The 13,717-nt window shown below is 35.9% G+C and overlaps 1 long non-coding RNA gene across 1 annotated transcript; it reads left to right on the top strand.

The window, feature by feature from the left end:
- Window positions 1-1,902: 1,902 nt before the first annotated feature.
- On the top strand, window positions 1,903-12,712 carry LOC309662795. The gene is made up of 2 exons (XR_014264971.1): window positions 1,903-11,277; window positions 11,584-12,712. It is a non-coding gene; the product is annotated as an uncharacterized lncRNA (long non-coding RNA).
- The last annotated feature ends 1,005 nt before the right edge of the window (window positions 12,713-13,717 follow it).

The raw sequence follows: 13,717 nt of genomic DNA, 5'->3' as shown, positions 1-13,717 counted from the left end.
GAAAATGACTATACTACCCAAAGCAATCTACAGATTCAATGCAATCCCTATCAAACTACCAATGGCATTTTTCACAGAACTAGAACAAAAAATTTCACAATTTGTATGGAAACACAAAAGACCCCGAATAGCCAAATCATTGCTGGGAAGGAAATATGGAGCTGGAGGAATCAAGTTCCCTGACTTCAGACTATACTACAAACCTACAGTAATGAAGATAGTATGGTACTGCCACAAAAACAGAAATATAGATCAATGGAACAGGATAGAAAGCCCAGAGATAAACCCATGCACATATGCTCACCTTATTTTTGATAAAGGAGGCAAGAATATACAATGGAGAATAGACAGCCTCTTCAATAGGTTGTGCTGTGAAAACTGGACAGCTACATGTAAAAGAATGAAATTAGAATACTCCCTAACACCATACACCAAAAAACCCTCAAAATGGATTAAAGACCTAAATGTAAGGCCAGACACTATAAAACTCTTAGAGGAAAACCTAGGCAGAACACTCTATGACATAAATCACAGAAAGATCCTTTTTGACCCACCTCCTAGAGAAATGGAAATAAAAACAAAAATAAACAAATGGGACCAGTGAAACTTAAAAACTTTTGCACAGCAAAGGAAACCATAAACAAGATGAAAGATAACCCTCAGAATGGCAGAAAATATTTGCAAATGAAGCAACTGACAAAGGATTAATCTCCAAAATTTACAAGTAGCTCATGCAGGTCAATATCAAAAAAAAAAAAAATCCCAATCCAAAAATTGGCAGAAGACCTAAATAGACATTTCTTCAAAGAAGATATACAGATTGCCAACAAACACATGAAAGAATGCTCAACATCACTAATCATTAGAGAAATGCAAATCAAAACTACAGTGTGGTATCACCTCACACCATTCAGAATGGCCATCATCAGAAACTCTACAAACAATAAATGCTGGAGAGGATGTGGAGAAAAGGGATCCCTCTTCCACTGTTGGTGAGAATGTAAATTGATACAGCCACTATGGAGAACAGTAGGGAGGTTCCTTCAAAAACTAAAAATAGAACTACCATACGACCCAGCAATCCCACTATTGGGCATGTACCTCAGAAAACAATAATTCAAAAAGTGTCATGTACCACAATGTTCATTGCAGCTCTATTTACAATAGCCAGGACATGGAAGCAACCTAAGTGTCCATCAACAGATGAATGGAGAAGGAAGATGTGGCACATATATACAATGGAATATTACTCAGCCATAAAAAGAAACAAAACTGAGTTATTTGTAGGGAGGTGGATGGACCTAGAGACTGTCATACTGAGTGAAGTAAGTTAGAAAGAGAAAAACAAATACTGTATGCTAACACATATATATGGAATCCAAAAAAAAAAAAAAAGAAATGTTTATGAAGCACCTAGGGACAGGACAGGAATAAAGATTCAGACGTAGAGAATGGACTTGAGGACCCGGGGAGGGGGAAGGGTAAGCTGGGACTAAGTGAGAGATTGGCATGGACTTATATATACAACTAATTGTAAAATAGCTAGCTAGTAGGAAGCAGCTGCATTGCACAGGGAGATCAGCTCCGTGCTTTGTGACCACTTAGAAGGGTGGGATAGGGAGTGTGGGAGGGAGATGCAAGAGGGAGGAGATATGCTGATATATGTATATGTATAGCTGATTCACTTTGTTATAAAGAAGAAACTAACACACCATTGTAAAGCATTTATACTCCAGTAAAGTTGTTAAAAAAATAAAATAAAATAAATTAAAAAAAAAGAAGTTCATTGTGATAGACTCTGACTTTTAATTGGTGTTTTTAGACCATTCACATTTAACGTGATTATTGATATAATTGGATTAGTAGATACCATATTTGTAAGTATTTTCTATGTTTTGCTTTTTTTCTATGTTACTTTAAAAAAAACTTCCCATTTTTCTGTCCTATCTGATTTTAAATTACTATTTCATTTTCTCTCTTCTCAGTATATCAGTTGTATTTCTTTTAGAAATTTTTAGTACCTTCTCTAAGGGTAGCAGGATACATTTACAGCTGTCTTTACTCCACTTTCAAAAAGCACAACTGTACCTTTAAATAACACTGTACCACTTCATGTGTAGTGCACATGCCTTATAAGAGGATACTCTCAATTCCTCTCTCCATCCCTTCTAACTTGGCTTCCATTCCTTGTATACTTATCTATAAGCTATTTTAACCCAATACATTGTTGCTATTATTATTTTGAAAAACAGTTTTCTATTAGATCAGTTAAGGATATAAAATAATTTAGTTTACCTTCATTTTTTCCTTCTCTACCTCTCTTTGGTAGATCCATAGATCTTATCTATAAGATCACATTTCTTATCTATATCATTTTCCTTTTATCTGAAAAAAAAAATTTGCCATTTGTCTTACAAGACAGGCAAATTCCCTCAATCTTTATTTGTCTAAGAATGGCTTATTTCTTATTTACAATTGAAGGATAATTTTGCTAGTATAGAATTCTGCTGGCTGTACAATTCTGGGTTTTTTTTTTTTTTTCTTTCTTTCTTTCCATACTTTACATATTTCACTCCACTCTTCTTGCTTGCATGAAGTTTCTATGGAAAAGTCAGTTGTAACTTTTATCCCTGCTCCTGTTAAGGTAAGGTGCCCTCTGGCTTATTTCTGTATTTTGTTTCTTTGTGATTTTTGCAGTTAAAAAATTGATATGCCTAGGTATAGATTCTTTAGTACTTATCCTAGTTAGTATTCTCTGAGCTTCTTAGCTCTGGATTTGGTGTCTATTTTTAATTTTCAGAATCGATGTTGGAAATTTTTAGTCATTGTCATTATATTTCTTCTGTTTCTTCTTTTCTGATATTATCATCAGAATCATCATATGTTAAATCTTTCATAGTTATCCCTAAACTCTTGGGTATTGGGTGGTTTTTTTAGTTCATTTTTCTATTTGCATTTTAGCTTATGAATTTTTGGCTGACGTATTTTCAAACTCACTTGTTCTTTTTTGACTGTGTTTGTGTACAGATGAACCCATCCATCAGTTACTCTTCATTTCTGTTAAAGTGATTTTGATTTTGATTTTGCTAGTTTCTCAGAGTTTTTAATTTCTCTGTTCATATCATCCTTCTGTTCTTGTATATTGTCCACTTTTCATTTTAATTAGAAATCCTTAACATATTAATCATAGTTATTTTAAATTCCAGGTCTGTTATTTCCAAAATCTCCACTATATCTAAGATAAGCCCTAATGATTGTTTGACTCTTTACACTGTGCTTTTTCTTGCCTTTTAAAATGCCTTGCAATTTTTTACTGAAAACCAGACAAGTTGTATGAGGTGATAGGAACTGAGGTAAGTAGGCTGTTTGTGTGAGTTGTTTTTAAGCTGGCTAGAAGTGGGGCTGTGCTTAATGGTGGCTGTTAACTGCAGATGCCAGAGGCTTCCGTTTCCTCTAGAGGACTTGTTTTTATCTTAATGTTTCCCTACCAACTCCTTCTTACCTAACAGTCTGTCTCTTGAAGACTTCTCAGTTTTAATCTGCTGTTATTATACTGGAGGCATGTTGATATGGTGGTTAGATATTGAGGAGAGGAAGCATTCTATACTATTTTCATTAAATCTTCATCCTTTTAAGAGGCCACAGCCCCTGGGCTGTGAGCTTCAGAAAAATGTCTTAGCTTTTTTTTTTGTCCTCTTACTTGAGACGGGACGGCTAGGGTGAACTGGAATTAACTAATTGTCTCCCCCCAACCCAGTTCAGTTAAGCCTCTGGTAGTTTCTGTTGGGAACATGTCTGTGTTATGAGGAACAAAATGCTTTGGGAATTTTTCAAAATGGTTACTTGCCCCCAGATGTATTTCAAAATCGTTACTTTTTCCTCCTGCTACTCAAATCACAAGGGAATTTTTCTCCCATCTTCAGCATGAGGACCTGTTATAATTCCTGGTGGTAAAACTCATGAAAATGTGGAGGGTTCTCTAAAACTATGACTTCAAGAGTTTTGACTCTCAAGCTAGTCCACATTCAGCCCCCAGCAGTTCAGAAGCTTCTGCTGCTGGTAAGCTGTGACCCTGTATCCACGCATCCTTCCTACTCTGGAGTGGCAGTTTTCTGTGATAAATCTAAGAAAAGTTATCGATTCAGTTTCTTCATCTCTCTTCTTGTTGTGAGGATAAAAGTGATGACTTCCAAGGTCTTTACCTGTTAGAACAGACACTGAAATATTGTCACTGTTTTTTTGTTTTAGCAATTCTGATAGGTATGTACTAATATTTCACTGAACTTTTAATTTTCATTTACCTAATGGCTAATGATGTTGACCATCTTTTCAAATGCTTATTTGCCTTGTGTATATCCTCTTAAATGAAATGTTTGTTTATGCCATTTGCCATTTTCTAATTGGATTTCTGTTTTGTTTGTTTACTATTGAGTTATGAGAGTTTTTATATACTCTAGGTACTCAACCTTTTTGGGATACATGGTTTGCAAACACATTTTCCCAATCTATAGTTTTTCTTTTCAGTGTCTTCACGTGGGCTTTTGCAGAGCAAAGGTTTTTAATTTTGATGAGGTGTAATTTTTCAATATGCTTTTATGGATTATGCTTTTGGTGTCAAGTTTTGCTTAGCCATACATCCCAGTGATTTTCTCCTATTTTCTTAACTTTTAAACATTTTAAATAAAATTATAGTTTTACATTTTATGTTTAAATTGATAATCCGCTCTGACTTAATCATTTATAAGGTGTGAGGTTTGGGTCGAAGTTCATGTTTTTGCCTATGGATTTCTAATTATGCTCCAGCACCATTTGTGGAAAAAAATTACCCTTCCACAATTGAATTTATTTTGTTCTTTTCTCAAAATTCAGTTGAGAATATTTGTGTGACTCTACTTCTGTGTCCTCTATTATGTTCTACTGGTATGTGTCTATCCTTATATTAATACCACATTATCTTGATTTTTATTGGAATAAAATAGGTCTTAATATTGAGTAGAGTGATTCTTCCCACTTTATTCTTCTTTATTCACCTTTCAATATAAACTTTAGAATATGTTTGCTATGACTAAAAAAAAAAATCCATACTGTAGTTTTGGTAAGAATTGTCTTAATCCTATGGATCAACTTGGGGAATATTGGCACTTTTACTGTACTGAGTCTTTGAATCTACTAACAAGTTATGTGCCTCTGTGTTTTCATTGATTTCTTTTATCCACGTTTATATTTTTCAACACAGATTCTGTACATGTTTATATAGGCATATATCTAACTTTTTATTTCCTTTTGTTATTTCCTTTTTATTTCCACTGTGAGTGGTTTTGTGTTTTTAATTTTAGTTTCTACATGTTTATTGTTAGTATGTAGAAATGTGATTGATTCTTACATGTTGTGCATGTATCCAGTGAACTTTATCAGTTTTATGAGGTTGTGTGTGTGTGTATGTAGAGTACCTGGAATTTTCTATGTATATAGTCAGTTGTAGTCTTTCATTTCCAAGCTGTATGTTTTTTATTTCTTTTTCTTGCCTTGTTGAACTCAGTAGAACTTCTGGTACTGTGGTCAGTAACACCGGTGAAAGTGGACATTCTCTCCTTTTCTCCCATCTTATAGAGAAAGAATTCAGTTTTCCACCCTTAAGTACGATGCTGAGTGTGGAGTTTTGTTTGTTTGTTTTTGTTATTTTGGGGAGAATATGTTCTTAATTTGAAGGAGTTCCCTCCTATATCTAGATTGGTGAGAGCTTTTTTGTTTGCTTGTTCGTTTTTAAACAGGAATGAGTTTGGATTTTAAAAAAATTGGCATCGATCTTCCATCTTCATTGATATGATGATATGACATTTCCTTCTTCACCTGTTTATATGGTGGACTACATGCATTGACTTTTAAAATATTGAACCAGTCTTGCATGCTTGAAATAAATCTCCCTTGGTTGTGTTGTATAAATATTTTTATACATAGTTGGATTGGGTTTTCTGATATTTTGTTAATGACTTTTTGTCTAACTTCATGAGATAGATTTGTCTATAGTTTTCTTTTTTATACTGTCTTTGTCTGCTTTATGTATCAGAATAATAATGTTACTACAGTCAGTTGGGAAATGGTCCCTCATCTTCTATAATCATATAAATGGTACCTGGAGGTTAGAGTCTTTTGGGTATCATTGGGTTAATATAAAAGTGTTAACAAATTTGTGTTCCCTACTGAAGGTTCTGGGAGAGAATCAATTTCCTTGCCTTTTTCAGTTTCTAGAGGCCACCTACATTCCTTGGTTCATTTCTTCTTCCTCTATCTTTTATTAAAGCCAGCAACTAAAGGTCATTTTTTTTTCTCATGTTCCCATTTATTCTCTTCTGCCTCCCTCTTCCACTTTAAGTAATCTCCTGATTACTTTGAGCCTACCTATAAAATGCAGGATAATCTCCAAGCTGGCACTTTTTCGGCTATTACACAGTTCTCCAAAAATATGTGAGCCTTCTATGTATTTCTCTTGGATTCACTCCATTAGACAAAAAGTTCCTCTGCTTAATCTCATCTAGATATTTTTGGCTTCTGCTTAAATGGCTGAGAGGATCTATGAGTCATATGCTTAATTTTCTCAAAGAGCCTTTCACATGAATAAATACTCTGACTTTTTGATCTTTTTGAGGTATCAGCAAAGGGTTGTCTAGCCACATCTTTGGCTTTTTCTTTAGAGCAGATTTCCTAACCATGAATCTCCTAATGTAATGTCTTTTGTGATCTGCAAGACTGAGAATATCCCAAATCACCAGTTTCTGATTTCATTTTGCTTAACAGTTCTTATTTGTATCTATCTCTTTCCTCTCACATTTTACTACAAGCAGCAAGAAGAAACCAGGCAGCAAGATTTTACTGGGAAATCTCAGCTGAATGTGCAATTATACCTTTTACAATTCTGTATAGCTTTCTCCTACCGTGTAACAGGAATCAGCTTTTCTCCAATTTCTAACAAAATTGTTCTTCATTTCCCTTTGAGCTCTCATGAGCAATGCCTTAAAGGTACATATTTTTACAAATAATCTATTCATCACAATTTAGGTATTCTCTAAGGCAATATATACTCTATCTACCAGTCTTCTCAATTTTTTTTTCTTGAGACCTTATCAGCAGAGCCTTTAACATTCATGTTTTTACAAACATTTGTTCAGGTCAATTGAAGCTTTTTCTATCATGTTCCTCAAAATTTTTCCAGCCTCTTCCCAGTGCCAAATTCCAAAGCCACTCCTACATCTTTGGCATTTATTATAGCATCACTCTACTTCAGTTAGAAAAGCTGTATTAGAGTTCTATTGATGCTGTAGCAAATTACCACAAATTTCATGGCTTAGAACAAGTTTATTATCTTACAGTTTTTGGGGGTTTTTTTCTTTTTTTTAAGTCATAGGTCTGACACTGGCCTCCCTAGGCTAAAATTAAGTTGCTCAAGGCTATGTTCCTCTTCAGAGGCTTTAGGGGGAAATCTGTTTCCTTTTTTTGGTTGGTTTGCTTTTTCAGTTTCTAGAGGCCACCCACATTCCTTGGCTTTTGGCCCCTTCTCCATCTTCACTAGCAGCTTCCTGCTGAGACTTCCTCATGCTGCCACATGTCTGATTCTCTCTCTTCTGCCTCCCACTTCAGTTTTTAAAGACCATTGTGATTTCATTGGACCCACCTGGATAATTCAGGATACTCTCCCTAATTTAATATCAGTTTAGTAAGTAAAGATTAGCACCTTACCTATATCTTCAACCTTGAGTACTCTTTGCCATGTAGACTAACATATTTACAGATTTCCAGGATTAGGATGTTGACCTCTTTGGGGCCATTAATATGCTTACCACAAATACTCAAGATCCAAATGATCATATATCTGGGACTTCCCTCGTTGTCCAGTGGTTAGGACTCTGAGCTTCCACTGCAGGGGGCACAGGTTCAATCCCTGGTCAGGGAACTAAGATCCCACATGCCACGTGGCACGGCCAAGAAAAAGAAAACAAAAAAAAAAATGATCATATATGCAAAGCTGCTAAATAGTTCTCAGCTTCCCAGAAGGTGCTCAGATTCTAGGAAGTTTAAGGCCATGTGGACTTAGGAGCTACAGATTGAAGTTGACAACAGTTTTCTCTACCACTCTCTCTAAGACCATACACATCTGCTGGGCAGGGACTCTAGTTTACCAGTCTGAAAAATGTGCCTGTTGTTTTACTAGGCTACAGACATCGATAACATATATTAACCCCACACTCAACAACTGAACACTTCCCTTCCAAAGGTTTTAGCTTCTTGTGTTTCTCTCCTTTGGCACTAAGTCAGCATCAGCTAGATTAGTTTCATTTTAAGCAATCAACTTAAAAACAAAATCTCTTTAAGTTAAAAGGAGTTTGATGAACTGTTTTCTCCCAACGTCTTTAGAAAAGAGATGTGGACATCTATCCAGAGTTTTATGTAAACCTTAAGTTTACACAAATTAAATTCAATTAAAATTAAATGGTGCAGACCAAACAAAGTGCATTTGCTGGTTGAATTTAGCCTGCAGGCCGTGCTCCATCTACCTTTGAAAACACTCAAAAGTTTTTAAAACTTTTGAGAGGACCGTAAGTGAGGCAACTTTCTTGTAAGCTGGTATGATTTTTGTGATATGTGATGAGTCTCACTCTCATGTTTTATTATTCTTAAATTCCAGTAGCTATAGAGATGAAAAATAAATACATGCTGTTACCTGATGACTTTCTAAAATTTAAATTTTATTTTCAAATTAAGGAAGTTGGAAAAACTAGGTCTTTTTAAGGTACTTTTTACAGAGTTCCCATTTCCCAGCCATGCTGTCTTTTCTCAGGGCATCTCAAAGTAGATAAAGTGATAAAAGGCAGGAGTTATGTAAATTACTAAACTTCCATTCTTTCTTCCTCAGTTCCTAGTACCTGAAAATGATTACATTCTATTATAGCAACTATTGCAAGCAACTTTTAACTCACTGACAAAAATGTTTTTACATACCAATAACTTGCCATTCTAGTAAGGGAATAGAAACCACACGTTACAGTAATGGATAAGAAACCTTGAACTAGTAGTCAATGATCTTTTCTGAAACACACAGGTAATGATAGACAATGGAATGGCATCAGATTGAATTTTCTCTTGTTCTGGAGATTATTAGAACAAGCTCAATAAAAAGATAGAGTCTTGTTACAGTTATCAAAATTTTGTGCTTTGATTTCCTTTGAATTTGATACTTTCCCGATAAAATTAGGAACAGTTATTACAAAGACATGCTCACAGATATATACTTTAGACAGATAATTCTCTGTTTAGTGTGGCTTTCTATACATTATCTTTTCACCACTCCAAACTCATTTCTCACTACTGAACTCAGAGGATCGTTCCAGCCAGGTCAATTCAGATCAACTCTTAGGCAGTGTATTAATTAAACGTCTCACAAAATATGTTAATTTTACCCTTTGTTTCAGAAATTGTCCCCACCTAACCCCCAAATGTTCCCCCCATGGAGAGCACTACTAGTTATGTGGGTAAGGTACAACTCATGAATTTTGATCAACCAGAGTGCTAACTCCAACTCTGCCACTTACCAACCTCTGTCTATCTGTAGCAATGTACAATGGAGATGAAAATTACACCTCCCAGGATTATTGAAAGATTAAATAGATTAAGTGAGGGGCATCTATAATGTGCCTGGCATGGTACCTGGCTTAGAGCCGTCCCTCAAGAAATGTTAGTTTCTCCTGTCCTTCCCTCCACCTCTAAATCTGACTCCAGATTTACCTATTTCCAGATGTAATGCCTGGCTAATATTTCTCTTTGACCATTGCCTTGTTTAATGTTGTCTCGCTGGATTACACACACATTCTAGTTACTGTTTCTAGTGTCCTCTGATATACACTCTGAGCAGGTTTTGTGTTTTATATCTCCTTATATCTCTACCTTTGGACTAGAAAGGGACACATTTGATGGGTGTGAATTATGAAGAGAATTAGCAAGACCAGGAAGCACACTCATTTTGACCTCATTTATATTCCTAATAACTGTGTTCACTATCACTAATTAAAAAAAAAAAAAGAAATAAGCTATGGATATCCTTTCTCACTCGGGAGAATAAAAATAAGTAGTATACCTTACTATTTACTTTCTACACCTATATATTGCAAGGGACATTCATAAGCTCAGAGCAAATGATTTCCTTAGGTTCAAAGGTCAAAACACTCCTGACTTGATGGCAATTGTTTATCTTTTCTGAGATTTCTGGATGTAAGAGTTTCCTTTTTCTTACTTTTGTAGACTGCCCAAATAACAATAACAATAGTAATGACTTCTGTTTAAGAGAAAATATAGGCTGGTCAGGAAATCTCCTTTTCATCACATTTTTCCTTTGAAATAGATGTTATTTTCTCAAGTTTAAAGGTGAGGGAACTGAGACCTCCAATAGTGAAATAAAATTGGCAAAGGTCAGGGGCTAGAAAATGAGAGAGGTAGGCTTTCCATGCAAATCTATTTAGATCCAGAACCCATACCCTTCTCACTATCAAACTCAAGTTCTCCTCCTTGGATTCACCTTTTCCTCTTGGTTTTAGGGCCCTTGTTTGTGTCTTCTTGTTTAAAAAAACCTTCTGCCTATATTGTTACTATCTGCCAGATATTTCACACTTAAATAAACTTCTAGATTATTCCTTTCTAGGCTTGTCTTATGCTTTTGCTGCCTGTGTTTCAGCTCATGAAGCATGAGCTCATGGGAACAACCACAAAAACAGATTTTAAGAGAGCAATGGCAATGAATGATTGTAACAGCTCAGATATATAGCCCCATTGCTAGGGAATTGCTATTTGACTGCCAGTCACACATTGCAACGGATTTTAGTTAAATCAAGCTCTGACATAATTGGAACAAAAACCAAATGACACATCTGCCAAAACAGAAATTGTGTCAAACTCCTAAACAAGGAGGAATGCCTCTAATGGTATAACATCTGAACAATAGTAAAACTAGTTTCTATAAAGTTTTACAAAATTGTCAATGGATCTTTTGGTGCCATTGGATAATATTTTTTCTACTCTTTTTCATTCTCGTCTATGAATTGTTTTCCAAATGTGCAAGAAAGGAGTAAGTTGAGGTATCAAAATGTGGGGTAGGATTCAATTCCATTTAATTCAATGAGTGTGCAGTGTCATTCAAGAAGAAATAGAACCTACCTGCTAGGCACCTGGAATGCATCTGCATCAGATGCATTCTGCATCTAGACCGTATTATACTTCTAGATTAAAAAGGAGGCTCGGGCTTCCCTGGTGGCGCAGTGGTTGAGAATCTGCCTGCCAATGCAGGGGACACGGGTTCGAGCCCTGGTCTGGGACGATCCCACATGCTGCGGAGCGACTAAGCCCGTGAGCCACAATTGCTGAGCCTGCGCGTCTGGAGCCTGTGCTCCGCAACGGGAGAGGCCGCGACAGTGAGAGGCCCGCGCACCGTGATGAAGAGTGGCCCCCACTTGCCGCAACTAGAGAAAGCCCTCACACAGAAACGAAGACCCAACACAGCCATAAATAAATAAATAAATAAAATTAAAAAAAAAAAAGGAGGCTCACACATGTCTAAATGCTAGATGATTTGCTGAGTTTTCCCATTTTACCTTAATGTTTGTGACTATATAGACAGATCGCACGATAGCAAAGGTTAAATGGGCCTCACTCTGCATCACTGAACATCTCTATCTATGAACAGAGTGTATTTAGACTGGGTAGTACGCTAGGAAAGCAATATCACATGATAAGAAGTGCATAAAAAGGATTGACTGTGATGCTTATTACCCTTAGGCTAGCCTTACTCATGGTTGTACAGATGCCTTTCACATTTCTAGGTGTAAGATGCAGACACAACAATGTCTAGAGCGGAAGGAGGGCCCATCTTCTTATGTCATCCTGAACCACTTGGCCATCTGAAACCAAGCACCAGTAAGGGGAATGGGATTACCCAGGTTGTGTTAGATTAACCATTCAAGGTTAGTCTATGATATGGGGAATAAACCACCATGACCATCACAGGCACATGGGACTGCACATCATCTGTGTCCTTGGAATCACCACTGTGACATGTAAGAAGTAGTAGAGGACAAAAACCTGAAAGCAACAGTTACAGTTGATGAAAACAACAAAGACAGTAATAACAAATGCTCTGAGCAAAGGCATTGCTGTCTTCAGATCAATTGATTGATGTAGGTTTCCTAAGCAATCAATTAGGAAGGAAGTTAGAATTCACTATAGGTTTTTCTTTTACAAAAATATATTTGGTTTGTATTTTATCATCTGTTACTTTGAGCGAGGTAATTAATCAACTATTCCTCCGTTTCCTTGTCTGAAAATGAGAACCTAACTAGTAATTGTTCTAACTATGTCCTAGTCATTTACAAGATTATATGATAGTCAGATGAGCCAGTATTTTGAATTCAGTGAGCGTCTATCAAGTTCTTCCTATGTGCACTGAATATAAAAAAGCATAAATGAATAATATTTATACTTTCACATAGTATTATTATTTTAATTATATTAAATATTTTTGAATGTCACAATCAGTTCAATTTTAAAGACCCAACTATAAAAATGAATATATGGACATATAGATTATTTTTGCTGTTCTTCTTCAATTTGTGTCTGGATTCATCTGGAAAAAAAAAAATTGGATTCTTCCTCATATAATCTCTATACCCCCAAACATACAAAAAAAAAAAACCAGGAACAGAGAAAAAAAATTAAAGCAATCAAACAAGACCTTGAAATAAAATAAACTTAGTTTTCTCCTCTTTTGACTTACTTTTACACTTGGAATTTCCCTTTGAACACAATTCTGCTTCCCCAACTAAAAATTTTCAGAATCAGAGGCCAATGTTTATGACTTTTTTTATGGACTCAAGAGGTTACACAGAGCATATTAAGTCCTGAATTTTTTGGACAAATCACTGCTGCTGTTATTGTGAAGGTTTTCTTTTTTACGAGTAGAATTTAACAGCTCATAAAATTCTCTCTCAGTTATGTTCATTTGGATTACAGATGTGTGCACTTTGTTGAGCAAGGCTAATGCTTCGAGACTCTATTCAAACTGAATGACTATTTACCCGCAGAATTAGTGAACACACTTTACTTTTCTAATGCAACCTTATCTAAATGGCTTTAGGGTGTAAACATAATATGCCTATTGCTCTGTGTACTGCTGTGTCATAATATGAAAATTGCAAAGGAAGAGAGAGAAGCTGGCTATAAGGAATGAGATCTTTGCATGTTGTAAGTACTGCTGACCACTCTTTTAGGGTGTGGCTGGACATTGCCATGACAAGCCAGCAGTTCAGCATCTGTCTCCTTAGCATGCACACAGACATTGTTAATTCTCACCCCACTCAACACCACCTGATCCGACTCTCCACTCTCCCTAGCTTCCCATTACTGCCAAGGGTACTGACAATACACACGTCCTCACGTGAAAACCTTGGGGTGAAATGAGTGCATAACTCCTTTGCCTATACAATTTTTATCACTAAAAGAAGTTCATAATTTGTTTCATGATATATCTCAAATGAGTTCTATCTTCTTCTACTCGTTATCATTGAAATACCACCTCCTCACATACTCTCTACACCCAATACCCCTTCTCCCTAATCTATTCTGCATAAGGGCAGATGAATCTTCAATCATTTATCATCATCTTCTACATAAGCATCATTTA

This window comes from Balaenoptera physalus (assembly GCF_965194825.1).
Source record: "Balaenoptera physalus genome assembly, chromosome: 6".
In the NCBI taxonomy this organism is placed as follows: Eukaryota; Metazoa; Chordata; class Mammalia; order Artiodactyla; family Balaenopteridae; genus Balaenoptera; species Balaenoptera physalus.
Note: the sequence above shows the minus strand (reverse complement) of the source record. Positions and strands in the feature narration are given on the sequence as shown.